At 41.5% G+C, this 24230-nt stretch overlaps 1 long non-coding RNA gene across 1 annotated transcript; it reads left to right on the top strand.

Annotated features, from left to right (window-relative positions):
* Positions 1–4339: 4339 nt before the first annotated feature.
* On the top strand, positions 4340–14360 carry LOC108531584 (uncharacterized). The gene is made up of 2 exons (XR_001886214.1): positions 4340–4416; positions 13837–14360. It is a non-coding gene; the product is annotated as an uncharacterized LOC108531584 (long non-coding RNA).
* Positions 14361–24230: the final 9870 nt, after the last annotated feature.

The following is a 24230-nucleotide window of genomic DNA, read 5'->3' as shown; positions in this document are numbered from 1 at the left end:
TGTGTAATTGTTGTATTGTGTTTTAACATACATTCAGTCTCCAATGATGAGACAATATATCATTTTAAAGCAAATTGGTCAACAAAATATTCGGTTTTTCTAAATTATGACTTTAATGTGAGTGAAATGTCCTATGTCATTTATTTCTTGATACATATAAGGTATATTTTATAGACAATAATATTTAAAGATTATTAAACATGAATTCTAAGACAACATTTTAGTTACCTTGACATCAAATTTTTAAACAAAATTTTACCAGAAACAGTGGAACTATTTGGAACAATTACTAAGAAGATCTAGGGGATTAAATTATTTGAGATCCTCACCAAATGCCCCGTTTGTGATGTCCTGGTGCCACCCTTGGAGGTCTTTCTTTTGGTGTGAAGATCTCTGAGCACAGCTAGTACTCCACAGCCAGAAGCTGCTCATTGCCAGCAAATTCACAGCTGCTCCCTGGAGCTGGCTTTCGGGACTTCTCAATGCTCCAGGAAGGGCTGAGCAGAAAGCCTGTTCTCCCCAGAGATTCCAGCAAGGATGTGAAGTGCACACCGGGGCTCTGAGGCTCCACTTGGCTGTGTGGGGAGAGTGTTTTGCACCCTGATGAGCTCAGAGGTCGAGCAAGGCCAGCAGGTTGCAAAATGAAATCAATAATGGCGTTTTCTGTTGGTTAAAGATAATTACCAAAATGAGTAGGGTGACATCTCTCAAAATGAACAAAGTGACAGTGAAAAGCTGGGGAGATCTGAATGAAGTCTGCAGTTTAGTTAACAGTACTGAATTGACTTTAATTTACACGTCTTGACGAATGTACCATAGTAGTGTAAGAAGTTCTCATCATGGGAAGGTGGGTGGGGAGTATATGGAGATTCTCCGTATTACCCTTCTACAAGTCTAAAATTATTTTAAAATAAAAAGTACATATATATTTAATATATATGTGCAAATATTTCTTTTACAAGGAGTTCTAGAGGAGTTAGGCTGAGAGATTTTGATGCCACATGGAGGGAGTCTGCTTGCTGATCTCAAATACAGCACCTGGCCTGATAAATAGTTTGTGGGAAGGACGTTGAAGAATGCATCTCCTGTGCCGAGCGCACACAGTTCATTCTTTTGGAGCGCTTTCCTGCCCTGCAGATCACTGCGAGTCCCCCGTGGTAGTCTGTTTGCACCTGGAGATGAGGGGGCAGCACCCTGCCCCATCTCTTTTATGTCCTAATAATGCTGCCTTTCTGACCGTCCACTGAATCGGGTCCCTACTGCATTTCACACTTGGATTAACTCAATCATGCAAATTATGTCAAGCCTAAAAGAAATCGGGCTGTGGGCAAATAAGAAATCCTAATAAAAATTGAAAATACGGCTCACAGCCGAGATGCTCCTTTAAGAGGCGGCTGCTCTCACAGTCCTCAGGTTCCCAGGCTTTGGGAGAGTGGGAGTAGGGTGGGGGCGGGTAAGTAGGGTGCGGGGGTAAACAGGCTTGAGCTGCAACATAAAACCCACAGGGTCAATTAGATCCCCAAATCTGGATTCACCTCTTCACGTGGAATGAAATGGTCCCAATAAGATTAGCAGGACACGATGAACAAAGCATTCCTTGAAATATTTTTGTTTGTCCTTACCAAGCAAAGATTTCCAGCTGACTTTTAATAGGTTTCCTAGTATTCCTTCTTGCGTTAACACACAGTGTTTTGGTGCCAAGCCTCTGCTCTGCTGGTTCCTCCACTTGGAAGCCCTCTGGTAGACATTTCTATCACACATCTGGCTCTTCACTGTCTTCCGAGGTCCGGTTAAAACACAATCCCTTAATTCAGACAGCTTTCCTGACTGGTCTCAAGAGAAGCGCTCTCTCCTCCTCTGAACCCTGTCCTGTTTTGCTGGTTTTTCACGTACGTCACCTAATATTTCCTGCCTGACATCAGACTCATTTGTGTACCCTCAGCTCCTTGCTGCCTGGGATGTAGGCTCCCTGATGGAGAAGCCATGGTCTGTGGGTATCTCCCACAAGTTCTGGTGTCATGGTTTATACACACCATTGTGGGTGCTCAGAAGTTATTTCTAGAAGGATTTCCTTGGAGTTTAGGTCGTGAATGAAGAAAAGACCATAATGGGAGAGGCTATGAGATCTTCTAACTTCTATCTCAGACTGGCTTCATGCTCAGACAATTTGGTCTCCATTCTTCATTGGTAGGGAACATTAGGCCATTAGGTAAAGGAAGGGACCTGTTGTGTGTGTGTGTGTTTTCTTTCTTTCTTTCTTTCTTTCTTTTTTTTTTTGAAACAGTCTTGCTCTGTCACCAAGCTGGAGTGCAGTGGCGCGATCTCGGCTGGCTGCAACCTCCTCCTCCTGGGTTGAAGCGATTCTCCTGCCTCAGCCTCCCGAGTAGCTGGGACTGCAGGCGCACACCACCATGCCTGGCTAAGTTTTGTATTTTTAATGGAGACAGGGTTTCACCATGTTGGCCAGGATGGTCTTGATCTCTTGACCTCGTGATCCGCCTCGACCTCCCAAAGTGCTGGGATTACAGGCATGAGCTACTGTGCCTGACCAACCGTGTGTGTTTCTAAACAAAAAACCAAATTTGAAAAGAACCATGAATATGCAAGGAGGGCCTGGACCCTGTTAGAAGCCTTCAGAGGCATGACTCCAGCTAATCCTTAGCTTCCAGGGGTGAACCCAAATGTGTAGCAGGTGCTTGGTTTGATTCCCCGCTTGCTCCTGAATTCTTGATCTACTCAGCACTAGTCTCCCTTTAGGGGTTTCACCTACTTTACTTGAAAGCTATTGACCTAAGATTGCCTGCGCAGATAATTTCCTGTACCCACTAACATGGATTAGATTTAAGTTTATTGAGTGCAGAGATGACATTTAAAACTTCTCTGTATCATTCACAGCACCTAGCCCAGAATGGAGTTCAAAAGTATTCATTCAATCATTGCCCCAACCAGTGGGATAAGCTGAGCTGGCAGGACCCGTCTCCAACCTCTCCTTGTCCCTCCCAGCTACTCCTGATAAGCGGATTGAGGATATCGTGTGGAGGATCACAGCCTAGAGCAAACAACGCTGTCTCTGATGAAGGGGATGATGATATTACTAATATCAACCTCAAGAATAATGTTTACAAGTGCTTCCACCTCTGGGCCATGTGCTGTGTTTAAGTACTTATGTGCACTATCTCATTTAATCCTTAAGAAATCCTCCAAGGTATGTGCTAAATGAGTGTCATGATGCACCTTTTACACACAAGAAACCTGAGGCTTTGGGAGAATTAGAAATGTGGATCTTAGAGCCCAGGCCCTGAGTCAGCAGGAAAACCTACACTTCTCCTGGTCCTGTGGTCTTGATCAGCTGTGCTGGTGCAGTCAGCACAGAGTGGCGGCTTTGAAACATACATCTTCTCACAAAGGACCATTGTTTCCAACAGAGGGATCAGAATAGCGCTGCTCCTGTCTTCTGGGTTGATGTCAACAGTCTGGGTGGACCAGGGTCTTATCCCCATCTACAGCTGAGGAGGCTGAAGACAATTTGATAGAAGCTGCACTTCAGTGACCACAGGCACACACACAGAGTCTGCACAGGTTCACCCAAAGATCTATCTCCAAAAGCTGAACTTTTCCTAGAACAGCCATCATATGGGGCTTTATTCCATATTTGTTTTTACCTTGCTGCTTCTCCTGAAGAAAGTCCTATGACAAAAATTGACAATAAAATTATTAACCATAATCATTTTTATCTTAAACCAACTCACTTATGTTTAATAACCACTAAAGTAGGTGAGTTAAAAATAACCTCGTATTCTATCTCTCCTTCTAGGTGATTGGCGTCTCTTTCCATTCAAAATTAGAGAAAATACCAAAGCTCAGCCGTGATCTTCCTTCTAGAGGCTTGTTGGAACTCCAAACACATACCCCTGACAGATACAACAGGGATTAATGAGCCATGACCAGAAGTTTGATTTTTCTGTCAAGTGCTCCCATCCGTCTTTAATAAACAGAAGAACAACATAAACTCCATTGCCTGCTTTCCACTGCTGAAACTGAGCTGGCTGTTCCTGGTACTGTGTGTGTTGAGCTGAGTTATGATTCTAAATGACTTGACAAACGCTTTTACAAGCCCCTTTGGTCTGCTACTCTGGTGACTGCCTTTGCTCCCCAAGTTCCATTTCTTTGCCTCTGTTCAACGTGGGCAGCTCAGTGCTTTGCCAGTGGAAACCGTCAAATGTAATATCGCATTTACAACTAAATGACTTCAATTTAGTGTCACTGGTGCACTATCTGTGGTGTAAAACTGCCAAAATACCCACTGTTTTTCCTTTAAGCCATGCTGTGTGCTTTTTTGCAGAAGGCTGTCTCCTGCGAGGACCAGAAGTTGAGCCAAGGCACAGGGAACCTACAGTAGCAGATGGTAAGAACCAGGTATGATCGCGGAGCAACGCCTGATGTCATGGCACTCTTCCTCTATTCTGATGAAGCTGTATTTTGTTTCAGGAAAATATCTGTCCTTAACAAAAATAATTGCTCAATCCACGTTCACTGAAAAACTGCGTTGCTCAAAAAAAGAGAGGTTTATATTGCAAAGATTATTAAGAACAAGAATGTATTTCTTTTCTCTTTTCTTTTTCTTTTATCTTCTTGTTCTTGCAAAATAAACTAGGATTTATGTGGGACATTTATTTCTTTATTCCCTATGATTGTTGCTGAAAAGACTGGCTGCCTTAAACCAAGCTGACCACAGGATGTCCCCAGTGTTCCATGAAAATTCCACTGAAAGGGCATTTACCTGGTAATGCAAAACTTGATTCTTAAAGAAGAAAGGTCAGAGCACGTAGATGTGGTCACATCTACAATTTCAAACAAAATCTGGTTTTGCAGAGGCAGCCTCAGTGTCATCAGATAAAAATCAAAGCAGATCTGAATGGAGGTTGTCCTTGAAGAAGAGAGTGCCACCTACAAGTAAAGCCACTAAACTTAACAGCCCAGAGCTGCTATTTAATTGCCCCTGAAGAGAAGTCACCCTGAGGTGGAGTTAATAACCAATACTAGATCTTTTTTTTCTTTCACTTTAATTTTCTTTGAAGGCTTCATGCTCAAGCGACGTGGTGACCAATATCTAATGAAAATATGCTGCTCAAATACCTTCTTTGGGCTGGCATACTTAGCAAATCCCAAAATGAGAGTCTGAAGGAGCCCAAAAGAGAAAATATTTGAAAGAATCATGAATATGCAGCTAAACTTATTGAGTTAACACATTTTAAAATAGAAATGAGTTAAATATTTAACTCAATCTGCTCTGGCACAAGGGCAGGGGTGACATAGCCATGGTGCAAAAAAGCAGCTATGGACTAGGTATTTAACAGAAGATTCCCAGGGAAGGCAGTGGGAAAGGGCAGATCTGTCACTGAACTCATGGAGGCACCGTGTGGAACTGCGTGTGTGAAACATTTCCTTCTGTCTTTTCATGGATTGATAGGTCACAGAGTTCAGTGCTAGGTCAAGCCACCCAAGGACCACAGCAACTCGTCAGCCTCCTCTCTGGCCTGGATGATCCCAGGTTCAAGCAGATTTCTGTTGGTTTATGTTATCCAAGCTTCGTGAGTTGAGTCAACAAGTATATCACACTGATCATTTCCACTGGTGGTATAATAGCCCTCACCTCTGCTTGATTTTAACTTGTCTACAGACTGTGAGTGTCTATTCCGTACTGGGGAACAGTCACAGAGCATGCAGCTTCACCTCAGTGAAAGTATTCAAGGGTCTGGATAGAGCCTGTTTCCCATTCTTTTCTTTTTTAATTAATTACTTTTTATGTATAATTGACATAGTAAGTGAACATATTTATGGGATACAGTGTGATGTTTCAATGAATGTATACATTGTATAAATGATTAACTCAAGGTAATTACCATATTCATCACTTTAAACATTTATCATTTTTTTTGTGGTGATAATATTCAAAATGTTCTCTTCTAGCCATCTTGAAATATACAGAACATTGCTATTTGCTATAGTCACCGTACTATGTAATAGAACACGGCAATGTATTCTTCCATCCTAACTACAACTCTGTATCTGTTGATCAACCTCTTTTGTTTCCCCTTACCCCTCCCCTCTCCAGGCTCTGATAACCACTATTCTACTCTCTATTTCTATTAAGGCAACTTTTTGAGATTCCACTTATGAGTGAGATCATGCAATATTTGTCTTTCTGTGCCTGGCTTATTTCACTTAATAATGTCCTCCAGGCTGATCCCTTTCATTTATATACCTGTGTATACAAATCTGAACTTCTGTTATTTTAAAACTCTTGATGGAAGCCGTGCTTCTACTGATGTGGAGGCTGTTATGAGCTGAATTGTATTTCACCAAATTCCCACGTTGAAGTCCTAACCCCCAGTACTTCAGAATGTGATGGTATTTGGGGATACGGTCTTTAACAAGCTAAGGTTAAAGCTTGTCATTGGCATAGGCCCTAATCCAATGTGACTGGTATACTTATAAAAAGAGGAGATTAGGGCACAGACATGCGCAGAGGGAAGACCATGTGAGGACATAGGGAGAAGGTGGCATCTACAAGCCAAGGAGAGGGGCCTCAGAGGAATCGACCCTGCCCACACCTTAATCTCTGACTTGGGGCCTCCAGAATTGTAAGGAAATAAATCTCTGTTGTTTAAGCCACTCACCCTGTGGCACTTTGTCATGGCAGCCCTAGCAAATGCATATAGAGGCAAAACATTTCAGTATGGTAGTACTAGTTATGTATTATTAGTCACTAGCTCTTTGGTTAAACATAGCTCTCCTAGGCCAGGCGTGGTGGCTCACACCTGTAATCCCAACACTTTTAGAGGCCAAGGTGGGAGGATTACCTCAGGTCAGGAGTTCAAGACCATCTCTACTAAAAATACAAAAATTAGCCGGGTGTGGTGGTGCACGCCTGTAATCCCAGCTACTCAGGAGGCTGGGGCAAGAGAATTGCTTGAGCCTAAGGGACAGAGGTTGCAGTGAGCCAAGATTGTGCCACTGCACTCCAGCCTGGCCAACAGAGTGAGACTCTGTCTCAAAAACAGAAACAAAAACAAAACAAAACAAAAAACAAAGCTCTCCTAACTCAATAATAATGGCTGACATCAACTTAGAACTTGGTAAATTCTGCGTATTCTACCAAGAGATTTACATATATTAATTCAGATAATCATCAAGGCAACCTTCTGAGGTTGAAAGCCCCATTTTTCAGATGAGAAAACTGAGGTGAACACCCCCGTCCCATCAGCCTCTAGGACCTACACTTGACGACTAGCACAAAATCTTCCAAACCATGGGGAGGGATATACAAGAAAAAAACAAACAACCCCATCAGGGGAAGATATGAACACGAGCATTTCTCAAAAGAAAGACATTCATACAGCAACAGAGCACATGAACAAAAATGCTCATCATCAAGCTCGCCATGCAGAGAATCAAATCAAACCACAATGAGATACCATCTCACAGCCAGTTAGGATGGCAATCATTAAAATCAGGAAACACAGGTGTTGGAGAGGATGTGGAGAAAATAGGAAGCACTTTAGCACTGTTGGTTGGGATTGTTAATACTAGTTCAACATTATGGCAAACAGTATGGCAATTCCTCAATGGATCTAGATCTAGATGTACCATGCATGACCCAGCCATCCCACTACTGGGTATGATACCAAAGGATTTATAATTATTTCTACTACAACGACACATGGACACGTATGTTTTATTGCAGGGGCCTATTCACAATAGCAAAGACTTGGAATCAACCCAAATGTCCATCTGTTGAAGACTGGATTAAGATACAATGGAACTATGGGCAGCCATCAAAAAAGGATGAGTGTTGCGTCTTTGTGGGGACATGGATGCAGCTGGAGAACGTCATTCTTAGCCATAACTATCAGCAAGAAAGAGAAAGGCCAAACACCGCACTGTTGCTCACTCATAGGTGGGACTGAACAATGAGATCACTTGGACTCGGGAAGGGGAAACATCACACACTGGGGCCTAGCATGGGGGAGGGGGAGGGATAGGATTGCATTGGGGAGTTATGAGCATGATATAATGATAATTGATGGGCTGCTGACGAGTTGATGGGTGCAGCACACAACATGGGCCAAAATATACATAGTGTAACAAAGCCTGCACGTTATGCACATGTACCCTACGAATTTAAAGTATAATAAAATAAAAGAAAATAAAAAAAACTTCAAAAAAAAAAAAAGGTAGAAAAAAATTGTGCCATTTTCTTCGTATTCCTGTTTTATCTGCTAACTTCTGACACAGTATTTTTGCCTCTTGTGGGTAAATCTTGAATAGAATATACTTGCCCTACACATACGCTGATTACCCAAGAGTTAAGCTTGATTTCCACTCTTTAATCATGCGGCCACACCTTTTCCCTCTTTTAGGGCACATCTATACCCATGGGTATATTCCACATTATTTAATCTAATCTTCCAAATTACCTACTACCGCCAAATCCCCGTGGATTGTATGAAGAAGGCCAGGCTGGACAGGGGCGAGCGGGACACGGTGAGCACTGAGTGAGTGAGGCCAGTGACTGGGCATAACCCAGTTGGTGGATCCATGATTCACATGGAATCGGAGATCTGTGGAGCTGGGCAGGCCTTATAGATCTTCTGGTTCATTTAATTCATGGTTCCATTTCAGCACTCATCACAGTCTGGACTGATTTAGAGTGGGCTGTGTGTGTGTGTCTTCCCTTCCCATCCCTGAAACAGGGTTCCCTGCAGACACACTGCAGGGAGAGAAGCACCAAGAACTCCTCCTTTAGCAGCAGTACACACTGACACTCAGGGATGTGTCCTTGGGTTTGTAACTTGCCAGGGTGTACAGCTAGTGCTGGACCAGCCCAGAGGCTGGCTTGGCTCATAGCCCAGTGCTGTTTCCATGACAACACACAGTCTCATAGAAATATCCAAATTTATTTTTTAAAAAAGATACACTGGGCTGGGCACAGTGGCTCATGCCTGTAATCCCAGCACTTTGGGAGGCCGAGGTGGGCGGATCACGAGGTCAGGAGATCAAGACCATCCTGGCTAACACGGTGAAACTCCGTCTCTACTAAAAATACAAAAAACTAGCCGGGCGTGGTGGCGGGTGCCTGTAGTCCCAGCCACTTGGGAGGCTGAGGCAGGAGAATGGCATGAACCTGGGAAGTGGAGTTTGCAGTGAGCCAAGATCACGCCACTGCACTCAAGCCTGGGCGACAGAGCAAAACTCCGACTCAGAAAAAAAAAAAAAAAAAAAGATACACTGATAGATAATTATTCTCATCACAAAGGAATACGTTACTGTGAGGAAGGATTCACTGTCTAGGACTATGAGCTTTGTAAGAAAACAGGGGCATGAGCTTGAAACCAAACTTGAAATTGAAAATAAAAAGCAGCAACTAGACATTCACTACCTCAAAAATAGAGAAAAGCATATTGACCTTCTGGTTTTGAAATTGTTTAATAACTGGAAACTAGTTTCAAACTTGAGTTTGGCATAGTTTTAAGAACTCAGTCAAGAGGAATGCAAAACCCTATTTTTAAAATACAGCTGCTACATTTTTAAGGCAACACCATCAATCTGCAGTGGAGGGAAACATACGAAGGAAATGTACTTTAAATGTCTTATAACTAATGTATGTACAAAGTAAAATATAAAGAAAATTTGTTTAGTTTTAACAATGGCAGAGTATTAAAACATCCATTTTAAGGATTACGGAAAATATCCAGGTCATTATTTGCTCAACTCAACCAGTTAATTATGTGAATGTCTATTTCAAAATACCCAGCCGGAATCTCAGGGGATCCGTGTGAGTGTTCTATCTTATGACTCTTTATAATAATAAAATAAGCAAAAGTAAATACAATTTGGGTTTAAATAGCTTTCCTCTTTCCTCTGGCCACTTGGGCCTTCGTTTTGTTTAATTAATCTGTTCGTTTCTGGTGAGACCATCTCTTGGCCATGCTTTGGGATACTTAGGTTTCCTGGAGTATAGAAGAACAGTCCGTGTGGTTTCATACTGAACTGTGCGGTTGGAGGGGGCTCTGCTGCAGTCCTTCTGGACACATTCCTCCTCCTATCTTGTGTATGATAAGAGATTTGATCAGCTCTTAAGCAGCTTCTGCCTGTTTTCGGCATCTACAGTGCATCACTTTCCTGGCTGGACTCACCGGCTTAGAGAAAGCAAACAACTTAGAAAAATCACAAAGCACAGTGCAGGTGCCCCACTGGATGGAGGGGACACGTTTTTGCAGTTATCTGCTGCTGTGTTGGGTGTTAACTTCTGTAACTGAATATTTAAGCCTGGGAACTTTCTTGGTTTTCGCCCTCACATCGGGCATTATCTGGCCTTCCCCTGGAGGGTGACTTGTGCGGGTGGGGTGGGGTGGAGGGAGAGGAGCGCGAAGGCAGGGATGACTGCCCACCTTGGATGCCTTTTCCAGCACGATGCGCTGACTAATGAGCAGAGGCCACTGCTGAAGAGCAAGGCTGGGTCTCCTTTTCCGGAGACTGAGCCCATTACCCTCTCGGCCCCACTAGCCTACAGGCACCCAGCCTGCCTCCCAAATGGATGACTTCCGGCTCGCCATGCCGCTCCCTGTCCTGGTGCCAGTGGCCGTGAATAACCTTGCTTTTGTGTGTATTTATTTTATTTTGAATTTCTCCACCCTGGATCTTTCCACCTCCAAACCCCACCCCCTGCTTGCCGGCCCCATGTGGTGATGTTTCTTGAAATGTTAGATTCTTTCTTCCTCTATCCCCCCTCCAGTTCTGGAAGCATTTTGTTTCTGTACTGCTTTGTGAAGCTGGTGCTGAGTCCAGATCCTTGGGGCTTTAAAGTTGAATTAATTATTAAACAGGAAGGGAGCAGTACTTTCAGCAGGCGCCAAGTAACTATACTTAAACTGCAACCTGGCACTGTTTTTCCCACCCTTGTGCTGTGGTTTGCTGAAGGCAACTGGAGATTTTTACTCTAGTTTTAATCAAGCATTTCTGTAAGTTTTCAGGCAGTTAAGATTTGGCAGCAAAGGGCTGGGAAGTCAGTCTTCATCACCTCCTGACCCGTTTGGCCAAAGACAAAATTAAAACAAAATCAGAAATACTTTCCCAGTTCATAAATCAATCTGAACTTGCCCACTCTCTACGGGTTGCTTTTCCTGAGGACAGGGTGGGCTTTTCTCTCAAATATATGTATTTTTTTTATTGATTAGCTCCCATTTGTAGAGAATGGTGCTTTTCAAATAAAACCATCAGAACACTGGCTTTAGTTGCTGTGTGATTGTTATAATCATTGCTTTCATTTAGGGGCTATGTTGAAGATATGAAACCCTTATTTAAAAATATACTCAGGAAGGCTGGGTGCAGTGGCTCATGCCTGTAGCCACAGAACTTTTGGAGGCCAAGGCAGGAGGATCACTTGGGACCAGGCGTTTGAGTCCAGCCTAGCCAACATAATGAGATCCCCATCTCTAAAATAATGACACATTAGCCGGGCATGGTGGTACGCCTGTAGTCCTAGCTACTCAGGAGGCTGAGGCGGGAGAATCACTTGAGCCCAGGAGTTTGAGGCTGCAGTGAGCTAGGATATTGCCACAGGACTCCAGCCCGGGCAACAGAACAAGGCACTCTCTCTAAAAATAATAAGAGTAATAATAAAGTAAAAATAAAAATACATGTGAAGACACACAGCAGAATTTCTTACTTTTCTGAGGCTGGGCATTGATGCTTTTCAGAAATTCGCAACTTGATGGAGTTGGTGGGTCAGCTTAGATACTGAATATGGGCATTCTCGCAGAGCTGTATGAATGAGACAGTGGCTGTGCTCTAAAGAAACCCAAAGCCTTCCTAAAGGTATCAAACGAATACCCTTAAATGACAGCAAGACGCTTTCTGGAGGCTGCCCCTGCAGAGGGCTGGCCCTCTGATTTTCACCTGGCTCCTGGCATTTGGTGGTGGGCCTTTCCCAGTCTCGGCTGACTGCTCTGCAGGAAGCTCGCTAGGAAGTGCTCCGCTCAGCTCCATTAAGTCTCACCCTGTAGCTGAGCAGCGGTGCAGGCTGTCGGGGTGGGGAGGGAGGAAGAGCTATCTGGGTGCAGCTGGGTGCGTAGGCAGGAGTGTGAAGCAGCTTCAAGAGGAAAGAGAACAAAGATTTGGTTAAAAATTTAGACTCATGCATATAAATTTGGAACAGGGCAAAAAAAAGTAAGCCCAACGCGCACAACCCTCCCGCACCCCTTCCAGTTGGCTTGTGGTGAAGTGTGCATGTGAGAACAGCTCAGAACCGAAACACGGTACACTCATGTCACCCCTAACGATGTGCTGGGAAACCTTGCAACAGATATATCCTTAGAACTTTTAAAAATGAGAGACATTCTGTGAGCCTTCAGTCCAAATACTATTTTTTTGGACTTATTTTCTATTCAGGGATTTTAAAAAAAATGTATTCTTGCTGACAATTCTTAATTAAAAAAAATTAAACGTTTTACTCGTACATATAATCTATGTCTTCACTGTGTGATTTCCATCCGTCAACAGATTTAATTATAATAAATTAATAAATGTACTTACAATAAGCAAAAAACTGTGGTCCACTGGCTTATTGAAAAATGTTAGTTAGGAGAAACCAGATAAATGTACACTTCTAGGAATTTAAGCTCAAAATTTCAAGCACCATTATTTTTTCTGAATTGTCACCTTTTCCAGGGACTGATCCTTTCTCAATAAATCATCCTCTGACCTTGGTGCTGAGATTGTCGTGCGGCTTCCACTCTCAGGATGTCAGGTTTGGTCATATTATTTAGGATTCTATCATGGCCACATTGCACTTCTAACCACAGGAAATAATTTAAAACCCAGACTGGAAATGATATATTCCTCATCAACCAATATTTGGAAAATATATTTATTAAATGCACAACTTTTGTACAATTTCTATCTGTTCTTTATGTCCTATTTTCTTTCCAGAAAACATATTCTGCACTGGTTTTAAAATCACATGACAAGATTTCTAATCTTTGAGCAAAAGTCCTCGTCTTTTATATTTGGAAATGGGTTGATACTCTTATCCCTCACCCATGGGAAGTTTGCAATATAAAATTTTTTAGAATACTTTATTTAAAATAACCTTCCAACAGCTGGCCTAGTCTTCTATGTTTAGATATTAGAAAACACTTGAAAAGCACTTTCACTGAGTTGAAAAGGAAAACTAGTCAACAATAATCATAACAACCCTTTAAACAAAAAAAAGGATACGGAGAATACCAAACAGGCATGCACTGCGTTGTAAAAGCCTTTTCTTTCCCTAGTTAAGGCTAACTCTAAAAATATTGTGTATACCCACCTATGGTTTCCTGAGGACTTTCTTCCCAGTCTGCTGAAAAGCAAAAGTTAGGAAATTATGTCTGATTTGTGTCAAATATGTTCCAAAGAATGATGAGGTTTTCCTTTCACTATGAGGAGTATTCATGGAGGAAGTCGTCCTCTGAGCAGTTGTCACCTTTTCTTACATGGTATTCCCAACTGCAATGCCAGGCAGTGGGGGCTTTGCCACCGTGGGAGCAGCTCCATTTCCTGGGTGAGCCCAGGGCCTGCCCAGATGTCGGCCATCTCTGCAGGTGTATGGGCTGCGGCCCTAGGCAAGACTGTCTCTGCCTTCCCCAAAGGTCTCTGAGCCCTTCTGCGGCCCAGATGGTTCCAATTTGAGGCCTACATTCAGTGCTGGAGCTGTATTGAGTTTCTTCCCTGAAACCAACAAAACCTGCTTCAGCATTTTGCTTGGATTAAAATATTTGTCTCTTTTTTTCACAGGGCAGAAGGAGGACTCCTGAAGCCTCCGAAGGAAGGAAATCATTACAGGGCCCTACAGAAGTAGGTCATGTGCTACAGCTGCTCATAGTTTAACAGGAAGAAACATGGGACCTCAAACCTGGAACACGACTCTTTCAAAATGCTTGTGAGCAACCCAAGAAAAACATCCTCCCGAGGCTTATCTAATAACCATGATCTCTAATCGTCTCAATGTGTGCCCAGGTTTCCTTAGGAGTTTGCACCCACTTCTCAGAGCTAACGAGATGCCGAAAATAACACAGCAAAAAGTAATGAAGGAGATTTAATAGTTTGTGTTAAAGCTAATATGGTCCATTAGGAGCTGTCATTTTTATAAACAATGAGGATATGTTACCCTCTTCTTTGGTGTAAAGTCATTCCGTGCAGGACCTGTAAACATTCGGTAATGATCTGTAGAACATGCATGACTGGCAATTAAAGCGCCACTTGAAAAGTCTGCTTTCCTCACATATTTGGTTTCTTGCTAAATAAACTTGTAAAGTTCATACATGTGTACGCATATGCTTACATTATAAAAAAAGGTGTGCATTTCATTAAGAAAATCAACGAACAGATATCTTATAAGTGTTTTTGGTTCCCATTAGCTTGAGAAATATCAGAAGTGATTAGTTAAATGAGGAGCATAGGTTCTGTTTTTTAGTGCATGCTATAATAATAAAACAACCAGTCTTTTATGGTAGCTTAGTGAGATAAAATTATAGTTCACAATGTCATGAAAGGCATGATTACTGATTACAATCTTTGAAAGTTACAAGTAAAAAAGCTTCTATAAAACCTATCTATTGCAAAAAAAGTACGTTCTACAGTGATTCAGATATATTGCTGAAATGTATTTTTTAGTTGTGGCTTACACCAAGCAGAGACAAGACTTGAGAACTTGCATTCTTTTTGAGACTCACTGAATGTACTTGAGAAAATAAAATCAGATTGACTCCCTCTGACTTTGTAAATAGAGTTTGCTCCCTTGCTTTCTCTCTCTCTTTTAAAGGGCAAATGATTCCTTTTTATAGGTTTTAGGTTTGGCAGAATTTGATTTAAAAAAAAAATTCTTACAACCCCCTAACATTTTCTGCTGCAAACAGGAGTGGGTAGGGAGTAGGGAATAAAGAAAGGTCCAGATTAAAATTATTCTAGTTATTCACATAGACTTGAAAGCTCCAGTGACGAGTTTTGAGAAGTAGCCTTAGGCAGAACTTGCTATCAAAGAAGGCCAGGAACAAAAAACATTTAAAAGCAGATTACGAGTCTCTCCTAACAAAGCAAAATCAAATCACTGATCGATAAGTGCAGCTGGGTTAAAATTGTTTCCTTAAAAGGCTTTAAAACTTTTTTGAATGATAAGCTGGAGGCTGACCCTTTTATGCTTTTGAGCAAACTCCTCCTGGAAAAGCCTTTCCGGTCTCTTCCAGGGCGGCCTCTTTTGGGATGAGCCAGAGTCTCTCTCTTCTCATTTAACACAAGCAGGCCCTTGGCTAGAAAAGGCTGGCAATGTGGTTTCCAAGAAAGGGAAAGATGCTCTTTGATCTAAGTCAAGCCCTCCAAGAGAGTTTAGCTACTAGTCCCAACAGCATAGCTGGATTCCCCCATGGTCATCTACGAACTATTTGTGCAATGCCCAAGCTGGAATCACCATTATTGGTGTAAAATCAACTTGAAACCTAAAGAAAATCTTCAACAAAGAAAAGCCCCAGACTCCAGGTCACTTAAGCCACAAAAATGTGCTGGGTAGATTGTGGCTCGCTGTCTAGATCAAGGCCGTGGGGACGACGTGGAGGCAAACCTCCCAGCATCAGACGTAACCCAGATGCTGGATCCTTCAGAGACTGATTTCAAACAGGGCTTTTAAAAACAAGGGAAGAGGGAAAAAAAAAGAAAACCAATGAGCAAGTGGTGTTCAATTTATTCACATATGTTCCAAATGGCACAGAGATAAGCAAAAAGGGTTCTGGTATGTTTTTTAGTGATTTCATTATCACCAGACAAGAATGGAAAGATCGTCCAGATGCTATTGAAGAGATAGAAAAAGATTTAAAAAAATAAGAATAATATCTTGAATGGTTCCCTGCCCGGGTGCATAAACAGTGAAGACTGACCAATGAGATCTTTGAAGTTAGGTCTATTTGCAAGTCCATTTATTTAAAAAGGAAGGTTGAGATGATGTAGAAAAGAAAAAAGAAAACTTTTAGAAAAATCTGATCTTGACCTGGCTGTCTTCTTCTCTGCATGAGCATCGTTTGCCTGGGGTGGATTGTCATCTGAACCAGTGATTAAGCAGGGAGGGAGAGTGAAGCAAAGCTACAGTCCCCTCCAGTAGAGCAGGGGCTGGGCCAGTGCCCTGCCGGGGAAGCCCGTGTCGCACACAGCACACATGGAGGATGAGGATTATTCCCATTGCAAGGGCTGCCGCTTGGGTCACAGATCTGCCTCTTTCCTTCTCTTGGCTGCTCCTTGTCCATCCATAATAGCCGTCGTGGTGTGTCAAATTCTGCACTATTGCAAAGCGCCCCGGCCACTGGGTCTGAAAAAAGCTCTCTCCCTTTTCTGGAGGCTCTCTGAAAAGTGAGTACTCTCCATTGCTTATGTGGATATACTTGGCCACCTAGAAAGTGAGTTTATGGTCTCTTTTTAGTTTTATAAAATTATTATTATTTATTGTTAGTTTTCTTAGAGACAGGGTCTCACTTTGTTGCCCAGGTTGGATGCAGGGTGCGACAGCCTCAAACACCTGGGTTCAAGCTGTTCCCCCACCTCAGCCTCCCAAGTAGCTGGGACTGCAGTGGCACGCCACGCCCTGCTAAGGTTTGTGATCTCTTTATGGGTGTGTGTGTTACGTTTCTAAGTAGATTGTAAGCTTCCTGAAGGTGGGGGCCACAGTCTTCCTGATCAGGTCTATGGCCTTCTAATTGTTCAGTAGAAATTGGTCTGTTGCTGGGTGCATGATAATGAAACAGAATAGACCATGCCCAGGAAAGTGCGTAGAGGTACAAGTCTTAATTAAGGATGCAAAATGTGTTTGGCGTGACTCAAAGTAATGCCAAAAGTATTGCTCAAAGCAGCCTCTACCTATGGAATGATCGAAACAATGCCTCTTCAGAAAGACAGCATGTGTTTCATAGACCCACAGTTCCCCTGGAGTTCCGGAAATCCACTGAGAGTGTGGGGACTTGTATTCTTCTATCCCCCGATTCTCCTGATTCACTACCACACTGTCCCTGGGCTTTATTAGGGTAAAACTTGCCAGTATCTGGAAAAGTAGTAAAACCTTCATTTCTCTGAAAGCACTGGAATTGTACGTGCAGGATGGATCATTTTCATTTGTGTTTGGTATGACCGTTATTTCAGCTGCTTCATGTCTGTCAGACCTTATACATGCTGTTCATTTCATGGCCAAAATATGGTGTGACCTATCTTGAAACCCCAAGAAAATTTCTCTAGCAACAGCATTGTTTTCTGACATTGTAAATCATCTCTCCTTCTACATAATTTTTGCATGGCCATGATAAAAATAAATGTGGATATCTGAATTTTATAGTTGAAGATGTTAAGTGGGTACTTGTAAATTAGATTCTCTGAGTCCCAACAACATCTATTTATTGTTTTGCTTATAATTCTTTAATGTTTACCAAAGGGACCTCCTATTGCTTACAACAAAATAGCAAAAAACACAGTATCTAGAAGTGTGTTTAGTCCAGCTAAGGGCTGATCTGGGGCTGCCCGTGCAATCAAAACCTCTGCCTTAGCTCTCCCTGTGCCTTGAAAGGTAAAGCGCTTACCCGTTAACTCTCTCGGTTCACAGATATGTCGCCGGAATTATTTTTTGTTTTGTGTTGTTGTTTTGTTTTGTTTTGTTTTTTGCATATGGTACAAATCACATTGGAAAGAGGCAAATTAATCTCTTTAATTCAAAATCATTTACTTAGTACCCACTATATGCAACACCAGTGACAGAAAAGCTACACAAAAAAGCACATCAGTTGGGAATGTGGTTGTGTTCAGCTTCCTGCTCATGTAAATAATTGGAAACAGAGTCAGTGCGTCGCACTCCCACATTTCAGGTGCTGTTTCCCTTAATGGTTCCCTCCCTGTTCAAAGGCAGGATCATCCCTGGATTACTGCAGTTTTAGACAACACACTAATGTTCACTAACAGGGTAATGGAAATTAAAAATGTAAATAAGTGCTTGGGTTCCCCACCCCCAAATATGTCAGATAACTGCTTATTTTCCTCTAAATTAATGTGCTTTGAGGTTCTGTAGGCAGAGGCTAAACACCTATTACAAATATTATCACATGTCTCGTTTTTACTAATCTTTGGTTTGGGTGACTGGATTTAAGTGACGTAAGCAAGAAGGTATGGAAAGTGAGAGTCATCACAATGTGAAAATGCCAGTGAGACCCCTAGTGCCCCATGGCCTATTGGAGCAATTCCGCCCGCTTTTACAAGTTTCTCCCTCCTCCATCCCTTCTCCTCCTGGAACTTCCTGCCTTGTTTTTCACTAGTTCAGACAGACACTGTGTCTTCTCACCAATCTCAGCTTCCTTTCACTCTAGACTTGTCCATTCTGGCCTGGGAACTTTACTTGTCATTCAGTCACCCCAGAGTCTCTTCTACCTCATCCCCAAACAACTTTCTAAAGTTTTCATTTAAGTAAAAACTAGTAAAGCACTGGTAAGCACGGGTTAAACAATCTTTGTGAAATAAAAAATATTTCGAATATTTTCGAATAAATCGAATTTGGGACTTCTTTATCTGATGACAATCTATGTTATTCATTTTGTGATGTTTCTAGAAACTCTCCAAATTAATCTTCATGTAAATCTGGTCCTTCCACCTTCAGAGGGCCTTTGGCTTGTTAAAATCTCAGTTTTCCAGTTTTATTATATTCGTGTACTTATCTGGACCACATGCTCTGTGTGCTTGTGCATGTGTTATTGTGTGTGCATGTGTTATTGTGTGGATTGTGAATTCTTTCAGGAGGACAGGAACATATCCTTTATCGTCATCATCTTCTTTTTCTTATTTTTTTTTCTCTTTTCATCATGAGTCCTATCCTCACTGAATATCTATAATCGCAGAAGTCCCTCAATAAATGTTGTAAAATTACTGGCAGTTTTGCACTTAAGCAAAATTCCCATGATGTCAATAAAAAACTTTACCTGAAAAAGAAAGATAGGATACAGTAGACAAAGCAGTATAATTCCTAGCTAGTTGAAATCTATATTATACCCATTTAACATGGAAGTTTATTAAAAAATAATTAAAGAAAATGAGTAGTTTTAAATGTAAATTTTATTCAAACTTTCTAATTTTAAATAGGTTTTGAAATGCATAAAGCATAGTTTGTCACCATACAATGTATTTTCCCTTATCTGACCTACCTTGCAATTCCAAGAAAATTTCTCTGGCAACGGCATTGTTTTCTAACATTGTAAATAATCTCTTCCTCCACAAAATTTTGTATTTGTGTAGCTTAAAACATTTGTGGGTGTGCGTATTTTATGAGAGTTTTTCAACCAAATAAGTGATTACCAAAGATATCATTTTATTGTTTTGTTTTTTATAAGTATGGATAGAATTTTTAACTCGATTTTTTTTCATTTAAAACTGTATGGCATGGCAATTAGACCAGCACACCAAAAAGCAAGTTAGAAAGGGAACAAAGGGCATAGCCATTTGTTTTGCATTCAAGGAAACATATTTCATAGGAAATAAAGAATATCTACCTGCATAAGAGATCAGAAACAAAATGGTGGTGTCATCCACAAGGACAAGGTGTAGCTAATGTATTCCCATCAGATGTCCTGGGAAGGCTGTTGAGTTTTGTTTTGAAATTTACTCAGACATACAAAGCCCGGGTATAGAGTAAACAGCGTACTGGAGTTCAGTAATCCAGGCGACATTTCTAGTGCCTAACTTGGGAGAGAAGAAATGTACAAATTCTAAATGAGGTAAAGAATAGGCCCCTATTACTTTACTAGGAGATTTCTGCAGGGGAATTTCTGCAAACTCCAGCTCATTACAACGCAGTACCAAATGCAATTCTATAGGGACACCTACTAAAATTCCTGATTAATTAGGGACAAATCCGGCTCCTTGTACATCTAATGCCACTGTATTTACCTAGAAGTCAGCCAAACCCACAATAGTGTACCATTATTTTCCTAAGTAAAAGTAAATAAATGTAAATCTAAATCATCCCACGCTATTGTGCCTTAAAAAGGCATAGGTTCATAGAAAGTAACAGTGGGAACTGCGGAGTTTGTTGTCTGAATTAAATACAAATTTACACACCCAAATGACTAAAATAATGAAAGTGATAGATTAGGATATTGATGCATAATCACTGTCTAGAATGCAGAACTTACGAGCAGCCTGATTTTGAGAACAATTACTTGTAATTAAAGCTGTGCTGGTCACCAAAAAAAAAAATAAATAAATAAATAGAGAAGTCCTTTGTGTGTAACACCAATTAATTACCTTTTTTTTTTTTTTTTCAGCGAGAATAGCTCTTAAATGTTTGTGCTGCTATTTATATCTGACCACGTTCAGGAGTGGTATGAAATATGTATTGCTTAGCAGCTTTCTCAGAATGCTATTTGCAACTCACGTTTTTCAGTCAGTTTTCCTTAAACCCATTTAAAAAAGAGTAACATCCGTAAGACTCTAATGTAAGAGTGATATTAAGATTCTTGTTTTCTTCATAATTAATAAAAACAAATCCCTAGACCCAACTAGACAGTTTGTAAATCAATTTCTCTAGCTGCCACCACCACCTGAATGGTGATTCAATTATAAACACAGTGCTGCTCAGGTATAGCAAGTATTTTTTTCTTGGTAAAGACTCAAAATATGACTGTGTTGTATTTAGTAACACAGCAGCCCTGTGGTTCTTAGTCAACCCAAAACAGGAGATGGTGGTGGTTGGTGATTGTGTCACTGAGCACTCTTTGTCTTTTGGGAGCAGGGCAGGGTCAGCTGGCTGTCAGGGGCTGAAAGAAGCTTGGCCACTGGCATCCAGCTGCCATCCCAGCTCCCAAAGGTCTGATTACTGGCTGGCTCATCCACTGTCCCCATTTTGAGGTCCCTGCTGGAACTGGCCCTAGGGAGAGAGCTATGAGCAAATACACCACTCAGTCCCCTCCTCCACTTAGTGACAGAGCAAGTTCTGGATTTTTCAGAACAGTCCTTTTTTCAGGTGAGTTTATTATTTGCTGTGTAACCAACAGTGACTGAATTCCTTACCTATTGTGAATCTGTTCATAAACCAGGCAACTACATCAGTCACAGGGTTCTATTTCTAGATCTGGAGTTCTGAAAAGAAAATCACTGTAGGAAACAGATCAGAGTAAATGTGAATATGAATTTTATTTGGGTGAATAATCTCTGAGTGTCATTTTTCTTCTTTTCTCCATTTTTCCAAGGTGAATGTAACATCTCTGCAATGAATGGTGATCTGTGTTGTGGTTAGAAATGCAGGATCAGAGATCCTGCTGCCTGGGTTCAATTCCTGTCTTAATCCTATATTGTTGTAAGACTTTGAGGGACTTATCTTCAGCTGGGCACCAGCGGCTCACACTGGTGATCCCAGCACTTGGGAGGCCAAGGAGGGTGGCTCACTGGAGATCAGGAGTTCAAGACCAGCCTGGCCAACATGGAGAAACCCCGTCTCTACTAAAAATACAAAAATTAGCCAGGCGTGGTGGTTCCTGCCTCTAGTCTCAGCTACTTGAGAGGCTGAGGCAGGAGAATCACTTGAACCTGGGAGGCAGAGGATACAGTGAGCTGAGATGCTGAGATCATGCTACTGCACTCCAGCCTGGGCGACAGAGTGAGACTCCGTCTCAAAAAAAAAGAAAAGAAAAGAAAAGAAAAGCTTGTCTTCACCAAGGACTCCATGGGTCCTGTCTGTGAAACTGTCATGGTAAGGCTGTTGTGAAGATTATGTAAGATATATATATATATAAAGAAGTTTTTACATTGCCCAATCCAAAAGAATCATCATTAATTAGCTGCATTTAAAAGATTACAAAAACACAAAAATAAATTATTTTCTCGTGATTATTATGCCTCAAATTCTCATAATAGTGATCACTTCTTTAAGATGTTAAGGCATAAGGTTTTCCTGAAACACATTTAAAAAATAGTAACATCAGAAAGATTCTAAGGTAAGAGGGGCATTAAGATTCCTCTTTTCTTCGTAATTAATAAAGACAAGTTCCTCTACCCAGCTAGATGTACTAAATATGGACCTGGTTTTATGCTTAGGATATTTTTCATGAAGGGCACATACAAAACTCTTAATAGCGATTTCCTCTGTGGAAAGGGAGAGTCGGGAGAAGGAAGGAAAACTTTTATCTTTTATATTTTTCTGTAGCATTTGAATTTTTACAGTGCATGGATATATCTTTTACATTGCCTATTATAATACTTATTAACCCATAAGTGGAAATAAACATTTAAATTAACTAGTGGAGTACAGGATTCTGAAAGACCAGAGGTTAACATGAAGGAGCAGTGCAGGGAGTACAGACGAGCCCACAGCCCACCTTAGGGTATCACTGGGACATCCTGGGCCACTGAGCAATCCTGAGCCCCAGACGCCATTGCTGACCCCAGCATGCCCTAATGCAGGCATGAAAGCACATAGGATTTGGGCTCAGTCAGACCTGATGTTGAACATTGGTCTGTTCATCAGTGATCTGTGTGCCCTCAGGGAAGTTACTTAATTTCTCTGTGCAGCAATTTTCTCACTGGATATCTTTTTAAAAGGAGGATCATAATGTCTACTTTCATTTCTCCACTTCTAAGTGTGTTGTGAGTACCATATAAGTTCTGGCCTAGGGTAGGGTGGGGGGAAAGTTAGCAAATCTTGGCTCTTCTTTCCCTCCCCTAACTCCTTGTCCAGTCAACTTGACTTTTTTTTTTTTTCTTTTTTCTTTTGAGACAAGGTCTCACTCTGTCACTCAGGCTGGAGTAGAGTGGCACAATTATAACTTGCTGCAGCCTTAAACCCTTGGGCTTGAACAATCCTCCTGCCCCAGCTTTCAGACTTACAAGTGCACACCACAGCACCTGACTAATTAAAAAAAAATTTTCTGGAGATGAATGTCTCACTGTGTTGCCCAGGGTGGTCTCAAACTCTTTGGCTCAAGCAATTCTAATGCTTTGGCCTCTCAAAGTGCTGGGATTAGAGGCATGAGCCACTGCACTGACCCATTTTTAAAAAATTGTAAACATGTTAATATTTATCAGAGAGTTAAATCTCCATCCTTTTCTCTCTCTCTACCCCCTCTCCTTTTCTTTCTCCCTGCCTTCTCATCTTTGTTTGTGTGTGTCTTTAAAAAGTCACCAGAAGGAAGCTTTCCTGACCTTGTTGTTATGAACTGGATGTCTGTGTGCCCCAAACGCCCTGTGTTGAAATTCTAATGCCCAAAATGAAGGTATTAAGCTTAGGTGGTTAGGTTTTGAAGGCAGAACCCAAATGGGTGGGATTAGTGCCCTTATCAAAGAGACCCCGGAGAGATCCCTTGTCTTTCCCACCATGTTAGGGCATAGTGAGACCAATTTTTATATATATACTTTAAGTTCTGGGATACGTGTGCTGAATGTGCAGGGTTGTTACAGAGGTATATACATGCCATGGTGTTTTGCTGCACCCATCCACCCATCATCTACATTAGGTACTTCTTCTAATGCTGTCCCTCCCCTAGCCCCTCACCCCCTGACAGGCCCCCAGTGTGTGATGTTCCCTCCCTATGTTCATGTTTCTAATTGTTCCAACTCCCACTTATGATTGAGGAACATGCAGTGTTTGCTTTTCTTGTTCTTGTTTAGTTTGCTGAAATGATGTTTCCAGCTTCATCCATGTCCCTGCAAAGGGGCATGAAACTCTCCTTTTTTAATTGGCTGCATAGTATTCCATGTATATATGTGCACATTTTACTTTATCAGTCTATCATTGATGGAACACTTTGGGTTGTCCCAAGGTCTTTCCATGTGAACCAGTGCTGCAATAAAGGTACATGTACATGTGTCTTTATAGTAGCATGATTATTTAATCCTTTGGGTATACACCTCAGTAATGGATGGCTGGGTCAAACAGCATTTCTTGTTCTTTAGATCCTTTTGAAGGAATTTCATCTTTCCACCAATGGTTGAATAATTTAACTCTCCACCAACATGTAAAAGTGTTCCTATTTATCCACATCCTCTTAAGATCTGTGTTCTTGACTTTTTAATGATTTGCCCTTCTACTGGCGTGAGATGGTATCTTCATTGTGTTGATTTGCATTTCTCGTAAGGACCCAGTGATGATGAGCTTTTTTTCACGTTGGTTGGCCCATAAATGTCTTCTT

The sequence above is a fragment of the Rhinopithecus bieti genome, unplaced genomic scaffold (assembly GCF_001698545.2).
Source record: "Rhinopithecus bieti isolate Rb0 unplaced genomic scaffold, ASM169854v2 scaffold_8783, whole genome shotgun sequence".
Lineage (NCBI taxonomy): Eukaryota > Metazoa > Chordata > Mammalia > Primates > Cercopithecidae > Rhinopithecus > Rhinopithecus bieti.
Note: the sequence above shows the minus strand (reverse complement) of the source record. Positions and strands in the feature narration are given on the sequence as shown.